Source organism: Delphinapterus leucas, chromosome 13 (genome assembly GCF_059928025.1).
Source record: "Delphinapterus leucas isolate spDelLeu-1000000601 "Yukka" chromosome 13, BTC_Dleu_Yukka2, whole genome shotgun sequence".
Classification (NCBI taxonomy): domain Eukaryota; kingdom Metazoa; phylum Chordata; class Mammalia; order Artiodactyla; family Monodontidae; genus Delphinapterus; species Delphinapterus leucas.
The window spans coordinates 32477333-32498329 of record NC_143141.1 but is presented as its reverse complement, the minus strand read 5'-3'; the positions used below and the strand labels follow the sequence as shown (position 1 = coordinate 32498329).

General features: G+C 38.0%; 1 protein-coding gene and 1 pseudogene across 24 annotated transcripts in view; one reads left to right on the top strand and one right to left on the bottom strand.

The window, feature by feature from the left end:
• Positions 1–20997, bottom strand: part of EXOC6B (exocyst complex component 6B) — a 703642-nt gene that overhangs the window by 643995 nt on the left and 38650 nt on the right. Inside the window, exon 2 of one of the 24 annotated variants that reach the window (XM_089922299.1) lies at positions 523–634. The exons of 18 other annotated variants lie outside the window; for them this stretch is intronic. The gene's annotated coding sequence lies outside the window, so the exon portion shown is untranslated. 5 more of the 24 variants (XM_089922297.1, XM_089922296.1, XM_089922301.1 and 2 more) reach the window with 5 other exon arrangements.
• Positions 1310–5318, top strand: LOC149747722 (general transcription factor IIE subunit 1 pseudogene; annotated as a pseudogene).

Below are 20997 nucleotides of genomic sequence, written 5' to 3'. Positions count from 1 at the left end.
ACTCTCATGACTTCCTCATGAATTAATTAACTCCCAAAGGCCCCACCTCCTAATATCGTCACATTGGCAGGGGGAGTGGGGGGGAAGGGTAAGGTATCAACATATGAATTTTGAAGGGACACAAAACATTCAGGCAATAGCAAATGTAATAAGTTAAAGATGCATATTGTAAACCCTACAGCAACCACTAAAATATATATATAACAAAAAGGTATACTGAATAAGACAATAGTGGGGGAAAATTGAATCCTAAAATATATTCAGTTAATCTAATTTAGTTAAGGAAAGTAAGAAAAGAGAAAAAAAGGGACAAAGAACAGATGGGACAAATGAATAATAAATAACAAGATAACAGACTTAAACCTAGTCAAATAGGTAATTATATTAATGTAAATGATTTCCTCTTTTCCTCCTTTCTTTTTAATTAATTAAGTATAATTCCATTTCCCCCTTCCCATCTTTTGAGCTATTAATGTGATTCCTTTTGTGGTGCCTTGGTGTAGTTTTGTTGCTTGTGTTTACCCTGCTTGAGGATCTTTAAGCTTCTTGGATTTCCATTTTAATATTCCAGAGAAAACCACTTGGAGCTTTTAAAAATGTTTCTGGTCTTAATTTTGTGGAGGTAAGCCCATATCTGTAAAACATATAATAATATTGCTTTTTTTTAATCAGTTTAGGTATTGTCTTTCTGCTATAATCAGAGCAGATTTACCTCATCATACCATATCATTCCCCCTCCCTCTCCTCTCAACATACTTATACCACTTTTAGTTTTTCTAAAGGTTATTTTTGTAATTTAATATACTATGCTTAATATTGTACTTTTATTTCTTAATAATATGCTTTTATTTCTTACATCATCATCTATGACTACCTTGACCCCCTAATTGTGCAAAGTGAGGCATTAGCTCCCCCTTACTTTCTCTTCATTTCTTTTCCTAACTTTCTTCCAACTGTTGAAGTGAATTTTACATTGACTGGGTTGGGTTAATAATATATATATTCTGTTGCAGAATCATAACTGTCTTTTATGGTTTACCAGTACTTTGTCTTTAAAACCAATAAACAACATTTGTATTAGTTTAACTATATAAATATTCTTCACTTTTAAAGCCAGGTTGTATACTAAGATTACCATTCCTTTCTTATGGGAATCTCCCCCCTTTTTTCTGGAAAACTCTCTCCTGATGCTCCCATTTCCCCTGCTCCAATCTGAACTGACACCTATCCAGGCTTTCTGCATACCTATTTTTGACGTTCTTTCTTGGTTGACTTACAGAGCTGCTAAGATGATCAGAAATTAAGGGAACAAAATGCTGGAGACCAGGGGAAGAATGAGAAGGGGTGTGCCAACATTCTTTAGTCACTTTTTCCCAAGATATTTGCCAAGTCTGCACACGAGAGGCTAAGTTTCCAGTGTAGGAATCAAGCAGAAGAGGTAGAGAAATCAGCTTTTGACAGTTTTGTGGCACTGAAGTGACATAAATTAGAGACAAGAGGTAAAGATCCTAGAGAGGAAAAACGGTAAAAAACACAACACTCTTCTGTTTTTCCCTCAATACATGCGCTGAATTCTTAACCTACAGCAGGCAAGAGGCTAAGACGACAAGCAGAGAAGCAGAACAGAGTTTTAGGTAGTCTTGAGGTATGGAGTAAAGATTAGAATGCAGTGTCCACCTGAGGAAAGGGGCCCTAATCATCACTCCAAGGCTGTTTGGAAAATGTGAAGGACTATAGCAAAAGGCAGTACTGAACCAGAGATAGCCATAGCTCTGACCCTGACTGGATTCAGATCACTGCCACTCTATCCACCTTACCGAAAAAGACAGGGTTGGGGGGAGTTTAACCTTCTCTTACGGAAGAGAAGGTTACCCAGAACCTCCAAGAGTTTTTTATCTCCATGCAGTCCAAAATTACCAAGCATGCCAAGGGAGAGGACCATATAACTGAAAATCAAGATCCACAGATGATACAGATATTGAAATTATGAGAAAAGGACTTTGAAATGTCTATGATTAATATGATAAAAAAAAAGGAAAAAGAACAAAATAGACAGAAAGATGGAAAATTCACCAGAGCCTTGAAATATACGCTATTTAAAAATTGAGAAAATTCAGAAGTGAAAATGTAATTTTTAAAATTAAGAGCTCCATAGATAGTTTATCAGCAAGAGGAGATTAGTGAAGATAAATTAATAGAAAATATCCAAATTAAAGCATAAAGAGGAAAGTAGCACATGGTTTCTAAAGCTGGTCGCAGGAATAGGGCGTTCTCTTTGTTGCACAAGTGGCACGGCTCGTTTAAGCCAGTAGTGGAGGCGCCGAGGGAAGCTGCAGTGGGAGTGTTCAAGGATTCACTCTGGGTCCCCTAAGGTGTTTCAGGCAAAGGTAACAGGCTGAATGATGTGGCACAGGGCCCTCCCCATGCAGGATGTGCTTTGGTCAGTACATTTAAAGTTGAAGTTTGCTGCTAAAGATGGCAGATCCAGATGTCCTCACCAAGGTTCCTGCAGCACTGAAGCAGTTAGCCAAGTATGTGATCCGGGGGTTTTATGGCATTGAGCATGCTTTGGCCTTGGACGTCTTGATCCGAAACTGTGTGAAAGAGGAGGACATGCTGGAGCTGCTCAAGCTTGATCAGAAGCAACTTCAATCACTCTTGAATAATTTAAAGGGAGACAAATTCATCAAGTGCAGAATAAGGGTGGAGACTGCTGCAGATGGGAAAACCACTCACCACAACTACTACTTTATCAATTATCGTACTCTTGTTAATGTGGTAAAATATAAATTGGACCACATGAGAAGGAGGATTGAAACTGATGACAGAGATTCCACCAACCGGGCCTCCTTCAAATGTCCATCTGCAGTGGTACTTTTACAGATTTAGAAGATAATCAGCTCTTTGGTCCCATGACAGGAACTTTCCGCTATATTTTCTGCCACACAGAGGTAGAAGAAGATGAATCAGCAATGCCCAAAAAAGATGCACACACACTTTTGGCAAGGTTTAATGAACAAACTGAGCCCATTTATGCTTTGCTTTGAGAGACAGAGGATGTGAACTTGGCCTATGAAATACTTGAGCCAGAACCCACAGAAATACCAGCCCTGAAACAGAGCAAGGACCGTGCAGCAACTGCTGCTGCAGCTGCTGGCCTGGCAGGTGGGCACCACCAGGGAGCATGGGCCACCAAGGTCCGTCTTATGAGTACGTATACACTCAGAATGTTGTCATTAACATGGATGACCAAGACGATCTTCATCGAGCCTCACTGGAAGGAAAATCTGCCAAAGAGAGAACTATCTGGTTAAGAGAGAGCACTATCCAAGGAGCACATAGTTCTGAAGAGATGAAGGAAGGTGGCTTAGATACAGACTCGTTTCAGGAGCGTGAGGAAGGCCGTGCGGGGCCAGATGATAACGAGGAGGTCACCGAGCACTGCTCATTCATGAGAAGAAGACCCCCTCTGCCACAGCAGGCTCAGTGGGGGCGGCTGCTCCTGTGACCACTGCCAATGGCAGTGACTCTGAGAGTGAGGCCAGTGAGACGATGACTCTCCACCCTGTGCGGCAGCTGTGGCTGCACATCATGGGGAAGAGGATGAGGGGAAGAATGAATTTGAGGAAGGAGCAGATGACCCCATTGTCATGGTGGCTGGCCGTCCGTTCTCCTACAGCGAAGTGAGCCAGAAGCCAGAGCTGGTGGCCCAAATGACACCAGATGAAAAGGAAGCATACATAGCAATGAGACAACGCATGTTTGAGGACCTCTTTGACTGAGTTTTCCCCACCTTTTCCTCCCTTCTCTAATGCTCATTTCAAAAAGAAATTCCCTACCTTTGAAGAAAGTGTTTAGTGGCTTTCTGCCCCTCTTGATGTAAATCAACTGTTAATCTTGTGCAAAGAGTAATGGGAGAGAAAGTCTGATTTTTATGCCAGAAACTTCCCCACAATGTAGGTAGCATTCCCTTTCCTATTACTACGTATTAATATTTTGCTGTATTTCCTTATCTAATTTTTTTCCTTTCCCTTTTAAGACACATTTTCTCCCTTCTGAAATGAGTGCGAGAAGTCTAAAGGTAAATTCTTCATGTATGCCTGCAAAAGCTCACTTTGATAGGTTACAATAATTCACTGATCACATCCTTCTTATATATTCTGACCAAGCATTCCAAACAGCTCCTGATATTGCTGCCAACCAAGCAGCTTGGCAACAGGCAAATCACTGATGAAGGAAAAAAAAAAAATCTTAAAACTTCATATTGCTTCACAGTTTAGGATGGAGTCAATATGTAAGGGGAGGTGGGAGTGTCTGTGGAAGAAGGATGTTTATGCGTAAATCTCAAGATTAATACTTAAACCAAAATTGGTGTCTTTAGAACTGACTTGACTGACAGATATTGTTTTGCTTAATGCCTTTTGGTTTGTATGTTGGATAATAGAAAACAGAAAGTGTGTTTGGTAAGCCCTTAGGAAGAAATTAGAGAAAAAACAGGGACTTAGGACGAGGAATCCATGTAAAGGGTTGAAGAGTGGAGAGTACTGGGAACAGTACCTTTTAACACTGTCTGAGTTTGTGCTGACTTGGAAATCCTTTATATAAAGCTGAGACTGGTCCCCTTCTTCAGTTCTTCCACAGTGCTATAATTGTTTAAAGAGGCCATTCCAGCAGAAATCAGCATATGACAATTGATTACTCCTCTCTCTTTTTTTTTCCTCTCAACATTATTGAAGGCCTTGTCTCTTCTGATTCTTGTCAGGCATGGTACTTTAGAGTGCATCCAGTATATCGCTGAGCAGTGTAACCTCAAGGAAAATGCTTTATTTCTGGCTCTGATATGCAGCATGGTATTATTCCTTAAGGCAGAACTTTAAAGAACTTTCATACAAGGGTCTACGACAATTCTATTTTTATAATATTTTCCCTTGCATTGTCATTTTAAGTATTTATCATTTTATAGTACATGTGTAAAGTTAAGATAGATTTTAAACATCTGAGCCTTGTATAAAGTAATGATTCATTTACCTGGGTTGTATTGTGACTGAATATTGACAATAAGTCTATTTTATACTGACTGAAATTTGTTAATCTAGCTCTGTAACACCTTGGAGCATAATTAAAATGAATACTCTTCCCATTTAAAAAAAAAGGATAAAAAGGAAAATAAAAATATATAAAATACAGAAGACTATAAAAAATATGAAATATATGGGATAGAGTCAAAATGCCTACCCCAGCAGTTCTCAAACTGTTTGGCTTAAGGGTATTTCCATACTCAAAAAATATGGATCTCCCCAAGAACTTTTATATATGTGATTATATTTATTGACATTTATCACATTAAAAATTAAAGCTGAATAAGAATTTAAACATAAGAATACACAAGCATATATTACATTAGCCATTAAAACAATGACTGTCTTCACATATCATATAGCCTCTGGGGTACTTCACTATATTCTCCTGCAAGAATGTGAGTAAAAGAAGAAAGCAATATCTTAGTGTTACTAGGAAAATAGTTTTAAATTTGTGACTCTGCAGAAAGAGGTCTAGTCTTTCTATAATGGGGGAATGGCAATATTTAAAACATCAGAGTCAACTATTTCCCAAAACTAATGAAAGACATCAATCCACAGTTTCAAGCTCTACAAACCCGACAGGATAAATACAAAGAAAACTATACGTAAGCACCTCATAGTAAAACTGCAGAAAAACAAAACCATGGTAAAAAATATTAAAGGAACAACATTAAGATTAAGAGCTAACTTTTTAACAGGAAATATATGTCAAACAACAAATGAATTATATACAGTAAAGTGCTGAAAAAAAATAAACTGCCAGCCTAGAATCCTAAAACTAGTTTTAAAAAAAAAAGTCCCTAAAAAATTAAGGCAGGCAATGTAAAATGGTACATCCACTACAGAAAACAATTTGGCAGTTCCTCAAAAAATTAAAAATAATTTACCATATAATCCAGCAATTCTACTTCTGGGTACATACCCAAAAAAAGTGAAACAGGGACTCAAAGAAATATTTACACATCTATGTTCATAGCAGCATTATTCACAACAGCCAAAAGGAAGAAGCAATTCAAATGTTCATTGAAGGATGAATGGATAAACAAAATGTGGTACACATACAATGGAATATTATTCAACCTTAAAAAAGAAGGAAATTGTGACACATGCTACAACATGGATGAACCCTGAAGACATTATCCTAAGTGAAATAAGCCAGTCACAAAAGGACAAATATTGTATGACTCCACATATATGAAGTACTCAGAAGGGTCAGATTTATAGAGACAGGAAGTAGAATAGTGGCTGCCAGGAGAAGGGAAAGGGGAGAATGAGGAGTTATTGTTTAATGGGCACAGAATTTCAGTTTGGGAACATTACGAAAATTCTGAAGATGGATGATGGTAATGATTGCACAATAATGTGAATATACTTAATGCCATTAAACTATACACTTAAAGACGGTTAAAATGGTAAATTTTGTTATGTATGTTTTACCACAATTTCAAAAAAATTAAGGTAAAATAAAGACACTTTTCATACAAACAAGCAAAAAAATGAGAGAATGTGTCAGTATTAGGCTTGCATTCAAAGAAATGCTAAAGAGAGTTCTTCATGCAAAAAGAAAGTAATCTCAGAATAAAGCACAGAAATGTAGGAAACCAAAAAGGGGTAAACATAAATGAATGCTGACTCTACAAAATAATAATGTCTTGGGGGCACTAAATGACATGTAAAATTAAAATTCATGACAGCAATAGATTAACAGATGGGAAAGGGTAAATGAAAATGAAGTGTTATATGGTCCTAGTAGTATCAAGGAAATGATAAAAGAATTAATTTATATTATACTTTTATGAGTCAAAGATGCATGTGGTAATCCTTAGAGTAATTCCTATAGATTAGAAAAAGAAGAACCAAAAGACAGCAAAAGAAAAAAAACAGTCAATAATCAGGAAAAGAAAATCCAGCAGCCATCAGACCTTTCTACAACACCGAACACCAGAAGACAATACTCAGGGAAACAAAATATGAGTCAAAGTTTTAAGTTCAATGAAGCTGTCCTTTGAATGTACAGTCTACAGAGCGGCCATTCTGAATATACAATAACTCAAAAATTATTGTTTATATAAGTCCGTCTGAAGGTAACTGGTAGAGAAAAACTCCAACCAAACTAAATGGCAAGAGAAACTTCAACAAAAAAGACTGGAAGTAATAAGGGAACATATTTAACTACAACTCTAAGACAAAAAGATCAGATTAAGAGTGACAAAATATGGTATATAAAAATAGTATGTGGGCTTCCCTGGTGGTGCAGTGGTTGAGAGTCCGCCTGCTGATGCAGGGGACACGGGTTCATGTCCCGGTCCAGGAAGATCCCACATGCCACAGAGCGGCTGGGCCCGTGAGCCATGGCCGCTGAGCCTGCGCGTCCGGAGCCTGTGCTCCGCAACGGGAGAGGCCACAGCAGTGAGAGGCCTGCGTACCGCAAAAAAAAAAAATAGTATGTGATAACACAACATTGTAAATCAACTATACTCTAATAAAAATTTTTTCAATAGTATGTAAAAATTATACAACTAATAAAAAGAAGAGAGAAAAGAGAGAAAGTAGTATAAGCTGGTGACGCTTCATACCTCATAACTGGGAGTCAAAGCTAAGCAAATCAGGTACAAGTCTACAATTCCTAATCTAAAACCCTTGGGGTTTAGTTTAGTAACATTAGTAACTCTGCAGCAAATGTAGGAATATTCACACAAGTGGTAAATATAAAGACTATCACTATCTCACAGCAACTCACATCAAGTTTTGTTGCCAAATGAATTCAGACAGCTTTTGACGACAAATGGTTTCAGAGCCTTTGGAATTTTCAAATTGCAAATGAGAGATTATGGGCTAGCAGAATTCTAAACATTTTAAGACTATAAAGTAAAACACTAACATAATATTATTGACTAATATTTGTGGTCACAGAAAAGAGAGGGAAAGAAAATACAGGAAATTCTACTGTTTCTGTCAGATGAGGAACCAATAAATACTATCTTCAAAAAAAAGAGGGGGGGAAGGGGAGACAGGATACAATTCAAAGGAACCACAAGAACAAAAATATAATTTTTAAAAAATTATAAGACAAAACAGATCATGAGATCTTCACAGTAGTATCTTCCTCCACCCCCCCAAAACAATTCTTTTAGTTGATACTAAATTATTTTTAAATGATGACTACAGTGATCCAAATTCCCAACTTGTACTTACAGAATAAACTGCTGATGAGCATAAAAGTCACTAGGGGGCAGCAGAGCACAAGGAGTGTCCTCTGAAAAGCAGTGAAAACTCCAAAGGACTTACGTAGCCAGTTATCCACTGCTCAAAACCTCTCAGTCATTCACAAGCACAAAAAGACACTCAATCAATCTGTAAAATCCACTTCTAAAAGATTCATTATATTACTTCATAATTTTTTAATTTTTATTTTGAAATAACTTCACATTGTACAAATAATAGAGAACTCCTATTTAGCCGTTATACAGAATTCACCAATTTGTAATGTTTTTGCCACATTTGTTTTAACACTTTCTCTTCTACATATATGTACATGTATGTTTAGAATGTGTTGCATGTATTATACCCTTAAAACTACAATGTGTATTTCCTATCTTACCTAACTATAATACAATTATCAAATTCAAAAAATTTACATTGATAAAATTATAATCTAATCCAGAGTCCATATTCCAATCCTGTCAACTGTCCCAATAATGTTCTTTAGAGCGTTTTCATTTCCTCCTGGAGAGTATCCGGCCCAGGACCATGTATTACATTCAACTGTCATGTTTCTTCAGTTTCCTTTCATCCAAACTATCAGCTCTCCAGCATTTTAAACACAATTTTTAATTTTTATGCTATTAAATATTAAGAACCCTAAAGAACTTTTGTTTACATTGATTTATATATATATCAATATTTACTATATTAGAAATTAAAACTGAAAATTAGAAAATATTAATTCATTAATATTAAAACCCAATAATATTTACATGTTAAAGAATATATTTTATGAAAAATAATTTTATATTCTGAAATAAACAAATAAAAAATAGTTGTAAGAGTCTTTTGCATTTGTGCAAATATCTTTAATGTCTGCAGAAGATATCTGGACTCTATAACCACTTCTACATTAAATCTATTAAAATGTGGGGTTTTGGTTACAGTACATAAAGAAAACCCAGCCTTGCACATATGTAGTTGGAAAGGGGAGAAAGTATTTTTAAGCCTTTTCAGAAAACTTTATATATACATACACACACACACACACACACACACACAAATTTATGATACAACCTCAAAACTTGATGAGTTTTAGATTAAAATTCATTGGTCTATCTTATACTTCAAATGAATCTTTTACCCATGTATGATTTTGTAACATCAGGTACTGTTCATTTGAAAAATACTGGTTCACTGGGTTTTGCAGGTTTTGCAAATGTTGATATATTTCATTATACAATTCAAAAAATCACATTCATTATATCACCACTCAGTCCCATAAGAAAAGTTTATAAGTACTGGCAATCTTTAGGAGCGCGACAGGCTACATCTGAAAATATAAACAGGCAGCAATAGTAAATTCCACACAAGTAGTGCAAATAACAAATCGGTCATTCTGCAGAGCACAATAATAAAAACAGACTTAAAATCTAGTCATAATATGATTCATACTAGTAATGAAAAAACTGTCATTTTACATATTGATAAAGAGTCCCTGGTTGATCTTTAGTCTGTTTATACCAAAAAGTCATCGTTTCAATTCAGGAAAGGGATATACAAATTTCACTAACCAACACGTTCAGCCATTCATGGGTATTAGTCATCTCTTATTCCTTCTGAACACATCACATCTTTGGGTTAAAGCCTAGCATGCTCAAGCAAAGGTTTTCCAAAAATGCCATGCTTCCTAGAGGAACGTTAAAATCACCAATGAACTCCAAAGTTTATTTCCTTTAGGTTTGTGAGTTTTCTAAAAGGTGTTAAAGTTCAAAAATATAATAAAGAAAACAAACAGTTTAGTGAAGAAAGCAAGATACAAAGTCCATATGTATCTATCCATATATTAACACAATATATATATATAGTGCACGTGTACATTAATAATATAATATAAACATTACAGTATTTATAATAACATTTAGTCCATGTTCACTACTTATAAAGGACTGTTCTAAACACCCTGTATGTACTATCTTGCTTAATTTCAAAGCCATCCCATGATATAGAGTAACAGTATTATTTTCATTTTACATACAAAGAAACTGACTCACAGATAAGATAAATTATTTGCCAAGTCACAGAGCCATGATTAAAGTATAAGTATACTGACACGGAATCCCACACTCATCTATTTCTCTATCTGCCCATAAAAAAGAATATATAGATACTTCCCTGGTGGCGCAGTGGTTAAGAATCTGCCTGCCAATGCAGAGGACACGGGTTCAAGCCCTGCTCCGGGAAGATTCCACATGCCGCGGAGTAAATAAGCATGTGCGTCACAACTACTGAGCCTCCGCTCTAGAGCCCGCGAGCCACAACTACCGAGCCCGCGTGCCACAACTACTGAAGCTCGCACACCTAGAGCCAGTGCTCTGCAACAAGAGATGCCACTGCAATTAGAAGCCCGCGCACCGCAACAAAGAGTAGCCCCCGCTCACCACAACTAGAGAGAGCCCGCGTGCAGCAACGAAGACCCAACGCAGCTGAAGATAAATAATTTTTTTAAAAAAAGAATATATAATATACATATATGAAATGTACATATCATAACTTGCTGCCCCAATACAAAATATACATAACTTTATAAATATACACGTTATATAAACACATTGTATGCATTTTTCAACTACACAGAAAACATTTACTAAAAATGTAAAACACATTGCCAAGAGAAAAACACAAGAGTCCCATGTTGCAGTCTTACCTAATACCAGCTCACCCTGTGTCTGCAGATGCCTGCTCACAGTAAGCTAATATATTAAACTGTTCTGCTAAAGTTAATTCATATAGGGTTTCTATAACCTGCAACCAGAGTCCCAAGCAATATAAACATGTATTATTTTCATAATCAATAAAAAGGCAAAAAAATATTTCTGTACCGTTTATTTCTTTTAAAGAAATGGTCTATATGTGAGATGTTGTATTATTAAAATATAAACTCCAAGAGAAAAGGAATAATTAACAGCTTAATAAAGAACAAAACAGGCCTGCAATGCAATGAATTTTCCAAATTTCCAAAGGCCGCTATGCCAGTAAAATCAAAACAAGTAAAAAAGAACATTCTTTCACTAAAGCCAAAAAGGATTAGAAGAACAAGTTTGTCCATCACTTTACAAAATAACCTGATTATACAGGAATTTTCTACAGCATTTTTCGTTGTTATTATTGTTCTTCTTTTCCTTCTATGTATCTTCAAAACATCATATATGCAGGATGAAACTGCTTTAGGAAACCTGAAGGATTCAGTACCCTAAAATATTATATTTTAACCTTGAGGAACTGCTATATACTCTCAGCTGCATTCATGTAACTTGGCAAACTGACAAAGGTTTCCTTCAGCAGATATATAGCAGATGAAGTAACAGGAGATGCAGTAAGACCGAATTCTAAAGTGACCATTTTTCCACTTTAAACTACCTTAGGCTACCTGACACAAAATTTCACTGAGTTGATGGCAGTGTCTGATGCGTTTGCTTTACCTAAAAAAGAGGAAATCAAAGAAAAAAAGAAGGAAATAAAAAAACTGGCCCTCAACTATCACAACTCCCTTTACAATGATGTTTCCTCACTTGTATAAACAGCTCAAATTACAAAAAATCTGAGGTTGCTATTAAACATTAATGGCACAAGAAATTAAGTCACTGCAACTTATTACGAAAAAAAAAAAAAAAAACTCCATTTAAACCACTGTCAGTCCAGTTTCTAGGGACTTTTGTTTTACAGAGATCAAATTCCTGACTCAACGAATGCTCCAGCCTTTCTATAACTATGGGCAGATTAAACTTTTTACCATAAAGCTCCCACCATGCTATTCTTCAGTCCCTCAAAAAAAATTGTTAAGTCCTGATTCCATAATGAGGATTCTAAATAAAATCTAAACACCTGAGCTTAACAGTCTCGTACTTTAACAACAGTACCCTAACATTCCTATCCATCTTTGTTCCACATTACTCCTGTCCATAAGGTTTCTTCCTCTGTGAGCAACTGAAATATTTTTCCTATAAAGAGCCTGGCTGTCAGGATGGGCTGGATTATACTACTATAACAAACAACCCCAAAATATCAGTGAATACAGATTTCTTTCTTTCTGATGGCATATGCATATGTCCACTGTGGGTCAGCACGAGTCTCTGCTCTACAAAATCCTCATTCTAAGCAGCCAACATCCAGAGCAGCTGTCAGCAAGACTTTTCTTGGCCAGATAGTAAATATATTCAGCTTTATGGAATATACGCTCTCTGTAACAACTATTCAACTTTGCTGTTGTAGTGCAAAAGCAGCCATAGACAATACATAAACAAATCACGATGGCTATGTTCCAATAAAACTTTATTTACAAATACAGGCAGACCATATTTGGCCCACAGGCTAATCAGAGCACTGCAGATCACTGTGGCAGAGGAAAAGAAAGCACAGTGAATGCACGGATTCTTAAACCTTCTATATGGAAATGACTCAGGTCACTTCAGCTCACACATCATTGGTCAAAGCAACTTACATGGCCACACCTAACTTCCAAGGGGCAAGGACATGCAATCATAACATGTGACTGGGAAGAGAAACAGAAATTTTGGGTGGATAACCCTAATGAATAACACAAATTATATTTTCTTGGTCACTTACTGTTTCCACCTACTAGAATGCCCAATCTCTCCTTTTTTACCAATCAAAATACTAGCCAGTTCTCAAGATTCAGTTCAAATGTCACCTTCTCCAGAAGCACCTAAATCTCCAAACCCTATGCCTCCCATCACCTGCCAAAGCCCTCTTGTCTAACCTTTCTTACATCAAGTGTTTTCTACATTAACAAATTCCAGTTTCTTGGGATAGGTATTATGTATTATTTCTCTCTTAAGGCATAGGACTTAGGATTCAATAAGTACTTGGAGGATAAATGAAAGTACCACTGGTTTCTAGGTTTTTGTCTGGTTTTTAGTTAGTTTAAGGATCTAAAGTGGCATATAAAGACATAAACAATACAACATTAAATAAAATTAAAAACAGGAGAGCAATAATCGATACAAAGGGCAGCAACATAAGAGCAGAAGTGAAGATGATACACAAGATGCATATCATATCTTTTCTGAAGGTGAACCACAAATTTACCTCCAAGTATTCTAGTAGACAAACAGAAGAAAGCAGGCAAGATCCATCTTACCAGTCACAGTATCAATGAGCTGTTGCTTAAGATAGGCGTATCACAGAAATAAGGCCCCTTTAAATAAAATATTTGGATTTTTTTAAATATAGTGAGACATTCTGTAAAACAAGGGATCAATAAATGCTTTTCTAGAAAAGAACTACCATGCAGAAGATACTGAAAGGCTAATAATAATCAGTAAATATTTTTTAAGGATGTCCTTTGCATCAGCCTGGATAACAGAAGGAATACAAAGAAATTATAAGACAGTCTGTAACCTAATAGTTGGAGGAACAAAACATACATACATGATATAGAAAGTACTAAGACTATACTATACTTTAAACTTTTATGGAGCACTTACATTCCAGATTCTATATCCGACACTGAGGATAAAACAATAATAAATAAAATACTTTCACTGGTCTCAAGAAATTCACAAACAATTACAGGAAACTGATACAAACAACTATAATAAAATATAATAAATACTCTGATAAGGATTTTTATAAAGGGCTATGGGAACCAGGATAAGAAAATAATTATTTCTGCTTCTAAGGAGTGATCAAGGATGGCTTCATCGGACAAGTCATCTGAACCGTTATGGTATGCTACAACTTGACTATGAAAAGCCTGAGGTAGGCAAAAGAGAACCAGCAAAAATCAGACCTGAATTTTCGAAAACGTTTATGGCAATGGTATGGAAAACAGACTGACCAGTTAGTAGACTATACATTCTGCTAGGGCAAGACAATGTCTGTCTTGTTTACTGCTGATATACCCAGTGCTGAGCACAGCGTCTCACACTTAGCAGACATTATTAAGTATATATTTGTTGAAAAAATAAAAAAGAATACAGCAGAGAAAGAGTAAGGAAACTGTTGTCCAAGAAAAACATAAGGGCCTGAATTAGGCCAATGACAGGGGGAGGTAGGTATAACATCAACACTGAGTTAGTCCTTATTTAAATGCTAAGTTCTATGTCCTATGAACTACAGGAACTTAGAGAAAACAGCTATAGAGACTAAAGAAGCAATCTGGTCACAAAGATACCTCACAAAGAAGTCTAGGAACAACTACCTGACAATGTATTACATGTTATTAGAAAGCGATTCTCTCAACTAGCATCGACTGCAAATTCATCTCAGAAGATCTTTAAAAAGCCTTCATGCCTCTCTAAGGTTTTCTTCTTTCTTATTTTCCACAAGAGTTTTAAGGGCAATTCAAGATTTTAATTTACTTTTAATTATAACACAAACTTCAAGAAGGTTTTAGCTTAGATCCAGAAAGAGGCTACTAGTCTAATTTCTAAGATTTGGCACTACAAGTTCAAAAGACTAAAAGGAAGACTCATCAAGCCATCTGAGCTAGATAAGAGAGACATGACTAGGGACTTCCCTGGCGGTCCAGTGGTTAAGACTCCATGCTTCCAATGCAGGGGAAAAGGTTCGATCCCTGGTCGGGGAACTAAGATCCCACATGCTGCGCGGCGTGCCCAAAAGTTAAAAAAAAAAAAAGAGAGAGAGACATGACTAAAAGAATTTCTTAATACTTGATATTCACATTTTTCCTATTCAAGTTTGACCTTAAAAAATAATTTATTAGAAAAATGAGATAATACCTACCTTATAGTGTTTTTCTAATATAGCACAATGGTTTGGATACAGCACAGCAGTCAAAAGCAAAAACACTAGATCTAGACTCCTTAGATTCAAATTTCCGTTCCTTTGCCTAACCATGATCTCTGCATTACTCTCTGAGTTGTTTCCTTATCTACCTCATAGGGTTGTTGTATTAAATGAGTTAATATGTGTAAAACTGCTTAGGATAGGGCCCGCACAAAGTAAGTACTCAATAAATGTTAACTGCTCTTATTATTTAAAATATCTAATACAAATATAGGTATTAAGATGAATGTGAAGGCTAGTCATTTAGCCTGTGTATGAGCCTAGCAAACTACCTTACATCAACATTTATATTAGCAGTGTTCTGGAACTGGAGACTCTTAACAACATATATCCTTCAGGAATATCAAGAGTGTCACACATTACTAATGCTACCACCGGCAAAGCCCTGAGCAAGAACAACATTCTTGGCCTGAGCTTCTTCCTTAGATCTTTTTTTTTTTTTAAACATCTTTATTGGAGTATAATTGCTTTACAATGGTGTGTTAGTGTCTGCTTTATAACAAAGTGAATATAAATTCAAATATAATATAAATTCAAAGTGAATACATATACATATATCCCCATATCTCTTCCCTCTTGCATCTCCCTCCCTCCCAATCCCACCCCTCTAGGTGGTCACAAAGCACCGAGCTGATCTCCCTGTGCTATGCGGCTGCTTCCCACTAGCTATCTATTTTACGTTCAGTAGTGTACATATGTACGTGCCACTCTCTCACTTTGTCCCAGCTTACCCTTCCCCCTCCCTGTGTCCTCAAGTCCATTCTCTAGTAGGTCTGTGTCTTTATTCCTGTCTTGCCCCTAGGTTCTTCATGACCTCTTTTTTTTTTTTTTTTTTTTTAGATTCCATATACATGTGTTAGCATACGGTATTTGTTTTTCTCTTTCTGACTTACTTCACTCTGTATGACAGACTCTAGGTCCATCCATCTTCCTTAGATCTTAACGTCAGCTTTTTCTCTAGGATCCTGGGATGAGTCACAACCTCTCCACTGAATTTCTGATTTAGACTCTTTAATGGGGTGTGCCAGGCTGATTCTGGGTGTGGTGCCATGTTTGGCATCATCTCTTCTAAGAATGCTGATGTGGTGGAATTCAGCTGTTAGGCTGGTTTAGCTTGTAATTTTCCACTGGTTTTTTTTTTTTGAGAAGTTATTGGACTTTATTATAAGCAAAGATTTTAAATTGCATAGTATGGTTTACATGTAGGCCCTTATTAATTAATTTTTTAAAATTTTTATTGGAGTATAGTTGCTTTACAATATTGTGTTCAACCATACAGCAAATTGATTCAGCTATATGTATACATACATCTCCTCTTTTTTGGATTTCCTTCCCATTTAGGTCACCACAGAGCATTGAGTAGAGTTCCCTGCGCTATACAGTAGGTCCTCGTTAGTTACCTATTTTATACATAGTATCAACAGTGTACATATGTTAATCCTCCTCTCCCAATACATCCCACCCCCCCTTCCCCCTTGGTATCCGCACCCTTTGTTCTCTACGTCTGTGTCTCTATTTCTACTTTGCAAATTAGATCTTCTATACCATTTTTTTAGAGTCCACATATATGCATTAATATACAATATTTGTTTTTCTCTTTCTGACTTACTTCACTCTGTATGAGACTCTAGGTCCATCCATGTCTCTACAAATGACCCAATTTTGTTCCTTTTTATTACAAATGAGTAATATTCCATTGTATATATGGAATTTTTACTATGTTAAATTTACTATGTTAAAGCACATCTTCTTTATTCATTCCTCTGTTGAGGGACATTTAGGTTACTTCCATGTTCTGGCTATTGTAAATAGTGCTGCAATGAACACTGGGGTGCATGTGTCTTTTTAAATTACGGTTTTCTCTGGGTATATGCCCAGTTGTCAGACTGCTGGGTCATATGGTAATTCTATTTTTAGTTTTTTAAGGAATCTCCATATTGTTCCCCATAGTGGCTATATCAATTTTTACATTCCCACCAACAGTGCAAGAGGGCCCCCTTTTCTCCACACCCTCTCCAGCATTTATTATTTGTAGATTTTTTGATGATGGCCATTCTGACTGGTGTGAGGTGATTCCTCATTGTACTTTTGATCCACTATTTCTTTATCAGGGTGAGGAAAAGCACAAAACATGACTACAGGTTCTTCACTTAGCACTATCAAGTCCCCTGAAATCCCAAAGGAACTAAGACCTTTGTCAACTATCTCCTAAGCAGCAGTATTAAGTCCCACCCAGACTGCCAATCATGTGAGACAAATAATTTATCCAACTACAAGATGTTAAAAGAACCATTTTTCACCTGAGATCCCTAATTTAAATGTACCTGATATACTGTCATCACAGTGACGTAAAAATAACAGGTGTTTTTTTTTTTTAATTCAAAAATACTCCTCCTCTACTTACTAGCAGTATGTGACTCTGGGCAAATTATTTAACTTATCTGAACCTAGTCTCCTCAGCTATAAAATGCGGATAGTAATATCTCTAAGAACATTGCTATTATTATTAAATGAGCTAAGATATATTTCTAGCTCCAATCAATAAATGCTAGTTTCTTTCTACCCTTCTCCCTACTTAATCCCCACCTCCAGGGAGTATACAGTGAAAAAGTTTGGAGGACAGACTAGCATGGGTGTGTGTGGTTAACTTGCTGAGGCACAGCTTGGAGACACTGGGGTTCTTGACAACAACTCAACATCTTCTGGGCTGAATGTAAATTAATGATATCAATCTCCTACTTCCTCATTTTAGGTGTGCCTCCCAAGTTCCTAAAAGGTAGGTGTGGTTATATGTTTAATGTTTGTATCATGATTAACATCAAGAAGAAAACTTCACTTTCTGACTCCATTTTCTGACTCAGAAGTCAAAATGTTCTACATTTCAGGAATAATGTGAAAATCAGAACTACTAACTGGTGGACATCAACCTGAATTTTCTCTCAACTATGTAATAAAAAGCCAAAAAGGAAAATGTGTATAGATAAAGTAAAAATGGCAAATGTTAATTATTGAATCTAGGTGATTGGCCTATTTTTCTGTAAATTAGGAATTTTGCTGAATAAAAAGCTGGGACAGCAGAGGACAGAGGGGCAGTACTTGACACACTCATACACTAACACTCCCAGAGTTCAGGGGAGAAAAAAAAAATTACTTTTTATAGCATCTAATTAATAGAAAGCAAAATCTCTCTGATTTTTTCCTGATTAACTCTTATATCAATCTACCTAGATGTTCACAGACCCCCTTAAGAGTGCCACACTCAGAGGAACAGCAGAAGGCTAATTAATTAGAACAAGGAGTTTCCACCTGGCAGCCATAAATCTGTTCTAACAGTCAGTTGAAATAGACTGGTCTGGTGAGTGTATTCCCAAGCTTCTACCATGAATAACATCTCCACTCCAAGGCAGCACTAGAAACCTTTACTGAGATAATTTTTTTAATTTTTAAATCCAAGAATGAAAATGCTGAGTACAATCAAATAAACCTAAGAAAAAGCAGTTACCGAGAAGCAGGAAGTAGTGAGTTTCTATGGTTGTAGAGTACAAAAAGTAAGTTGTAAGCAGCAAAAGTAAGTAGAAAAAGTAAGTACAAAGTAGGTTGTAAGTGGCAAAAGAGGGATTTTTTTCCATTAAATAGAAATAAGAAAAGAACTGTGTATTTAGTACCCATCAATACCTCAACTTCAAAGGAGACCTAATCCACCTTATGCTCTTAAACAGGGAACAAACTAAAAATAATGTGAAAATGGGAACTTTATTTAAAGCTTGATAATTAGCTTATTAAAAGGTCTCTCATCGGGCTTCCCTGGTGGCGCACTGGTTAAGCATCCACCTGCCAATGCAGGGGACACGGGTTCAAGCCCTGGTCCGGGAAGATTCCACATGCCGCGCAGCAGCTAAGCCCGTGTGCCACAACTACTGAGCGTGCGCTCGAGAGCCCGCGCGCCTAGAGCCCATGCTCTGCAACAAGAGAAGCTGCCGCAATGAGAAAGCTGCGCACCGCAACAAAGAGTAGCCCCTGATCAACACAACTAAAGCAAGCCCGCGCGCGCGGCAACAAAGACCCAACGCAGGGAGACCTTCAAGATGACGGAGGAGTGAGACGGGGAGATCACTTTCCTTCCCACAAATACATCAGAAATACATCTACATGTGGAACCACTCCTATAGAACACGTACTGAACGCTGGCAGAAGACCTCAGACTTCCCCAAAGGCAAGAAACTCCCCACGCACCTGGGTAGGGCAAAAGAAAAAACAGACAAAAGAATAGGGACAGGACCCGCACCAGTGGGAGGGAGCTGTGAAGGAGGAAAGGTTTCCACACACTAGGAAGCCCCTTCACAGGCGGAGACTGCGGGTGGCGTAGGGGGGAAGCTTCGGAGCCATGGAGGAGAGCGCAGCAACAGGGGTGCATAGGGCAAAGTGGAGAGATTCCCACACAGAGGATCGATGTCGACCAGCACTCACCAGCCCGAGAGGCTTGTCTGCTCACACGCCAGCTGGGACGGGTAGGGGCTGGGAGATCAGATCCGGGTTGGCTGCGCAAACACAGACTGAAGGATGCTAGTGCGCCACAGCTAGGCGGGAGGGAGTCCGGGAAAATGTCTGGAACTGCCTAAGAGGCAAGACACCGTTGTTTCGGGGTGTGTGAGGAGAGGGGATTAAGAGCGCTGCTTAAAGGAGCTCCAGAGACGGGTGCAAGCCGCGGCTGTCAGCACGGACCCCAGAGATGGGAAAGAAACGCTGAGGATGCTGCTGCAGCCACCAAAAAGCCTGTGTGCAAGCACAGGTCACTATCCACACCTCCCCTTCCCAGAGCCTGTGCAGCCCACCACTGCCAGGGTCCCGTGATCCAGGGACAACTTCCCCAGGAGAACGCACGGCGTGCCTCAGTCTGGCGCAACGTCACGCCGGCCTCTGCTGCCGCAGGCTCGCCCCGCATCCGTACCCCCCCTCCCCCCAGCCTGAGTGAGCCAGAGGCCCCTAATCAGCTGCTACTTTAACCCCGTCCTGTCTGAGTGAAGAACAGACGCCCTCAGGCCACCTACACGCAGAGGCGGGGCCAAATCCAAAGCTGAACCCCGGGAGCTGTGTGAATGAAGAAGAGAAACAGAAATTTCTCCCAGCAGCCTCAGGAGCAGCGGATTAAATCTCCACGATCAACTTGATGTACCCTGCATCTGTGAAATACCTGAATAGACAATGAATCATCCCAAAATTGAGGCAGTGGACTTTGGGAGCAACGATATATATTCTTTTTTTCCTTTTTCTTTTTTTGTGAGTGTGTATGTGTATGATTCTTTGTGTGATTTTGTCTGTATAGCTTTGCTTTTACCATTTGTCCTAGGGTTCTTCTGTCTGTCCGTTTTTTTTGTTTTTCGGGATTTGTTTTTTTTTTAGTATATTTTTTAGCGCTTGTTATCATTAGTGGATTTGTTTTTTGGTTTGGTTGCTCTCTTCTTTCTTTTATCTTCTTTATTTTTTAAATTAATTTATTATTATTTATTTTTAGTTGCATTGGGTCTCCGCTGCTGCTCGCAGGCCCTCTCCATTTGAGGCGAGCGGGGGCTACTCCTCGCTGCGGTGCACGGGCCCCCCACCGTAGTGGCCTCTCCCGTTGCAGAGCACGGGCTCCAGGCATGCAGGCCTCAGCAGCCGTGGCTCGCAGGCTCCAGAGGGCAGGCTCAGTAGTTGTGGCGCATGCGCCCAGTTGCTCTGCAGCATGTGGGATCTTCCCGGACCAGGGCTTGAACCCGTGTCCCCTGCACTGGCAGGCGGATTCCCAACCACTGAGCCACCAGGGAAGTCCTTTTCTTTATTGTGAACAATTATTTTTTATTTTTTAATTTAATAACTTCTCCCTTCCTTCCTTCCTTCCTTC